Genomic DNA, 1,500 nt, shown 5'->3' with positions numbered 1-1,500 from the left:
TTTAACTTTATTTATTAGTTTGTTTATTTATATTTGACCAGAGAGAGCAGAAGGGAAGGTGAGAAAGCAAGTCGCTGGGTCTAGGAGTTAAAACTTCGTTGGCCATGTGGGAGTCCAATGCCCTTAACCACCACAACACCTGGTGGCCCCAAGACTAAATAAATAATTCTTTAAAAAAAAAAAAAGATTGTCTTTGTTTGGGGCCACCTGGTGGTGTAGTGGTTAAGGTGTTGGATTCCCACATGGCTGACTGCCAGTTTGAATCCTCAACCTGGCAGCGTGAAATTCATGCCCAGCATATGTGTGTGCATGCCGAAGATTCCAAGAGGAAAGTAAAGCAGAGCGTCTGCGGCATGGCCATCCCCCCAGGAGGTGATTTCTCACTCTCTCTCTGTCTCTCCAGTGAGCATATGTGCCCTATAGCAAGAAAAAAACAAAATCTCTAGGGAAAAAAAAAAAGATTGTCTTAGATTAAAAAGTATTTCTTTGTGCCCCACTTTATACCTTGGCAATAGGTTCACATTGATTTCCCTGTCCTGGGACAAAGTGCCTAATGAACTAACTCATCTACAGTATAGAAGGGACTTATAATACCTTAGAAGACCCAAATAATTCATTGATACTGGTCAAATTTCTGCAATTCAAACAAGAGGAGAGATTATTTTAATTAGGCTAGAATAGAGTCCTTTCTTGTTTCTCTGTTTTTGTAATGTCATGTGTGCACTTGACAGAAAGAGAAAGCATCTCTCCTCCCAGAGCAGAGGTGGGAAGGCTGGCCACATCACAGTCCTTTCTCTTTTGGGATCTTGGACATGTGCACATGCACCTGGCGTGTTTTTCTAGCCACTTGGTTGGGACTCTTACTGCACAGCCAGCCATGTGGGATCCTGCCACCTTAACCATCACACCACCGACTGGCCTTAGCCAGTCATGTCTAGTTACCCAAGTGACTTCCTACTTCATCTCTACTGGAAGAAGTACCAGACAATAACTCAGGGGAAGAGGAAGGAACAAAGGGGAATGACGGTCATCATTAACGAGCGCCTATTATGTGCAGGGCAATATGATAAACACACAGCCTATGTTACCCCATTGGATTCAGCAACCATAAGGCAGAGGCACTGATTTCTCTGCTCTACTAATGGTAGAGATTCCGTTGCCTAACATAGCACCGTGAAGTGGCAGAGCAGAGATTCTCACCTAACTCTAACCACTCTGAAGCCTCTTTTCTTTTCAATACACCCTGATGTTGTCAAAATGAAATGAAGCTCAGAAAATCTAGTAAGAAATCTGAATGTTTACTATCCCATTTAAGGAAACATACCACTTGGGTTTAAACATGCCAAAAAGAGTATATTGCACAGGATATGGGAGACTAGAAAACAGCTAGAAATAGAAAACAAAAGGAGAACCCAGGGTTCTCAGGAACCCAGGATAAGAACAGAGTGTCCTGGGGGCCAGCGGATGGCATAATGGTGACATCGTCACTGGACTCCCATG

The sequence above is a fragment of the Tupaia chinensis genome, unplaced genomic scaffold (assembly GCF_000334495.1).
Source record: "Tupaia chinensis unplaced genomic scaffold, TupChi_1.0 Scaffold000622_1, whole genome shotgun sequence".
Taxonomy (NCBI): Eukaryota; Metazoa; Chordata; class Mammalia; order Scandentia; family Tupaiidae; genus Tupaia; species Tupaia belangeri.
Note: the sequence above shows the minus strand (reverse complement) of the source record.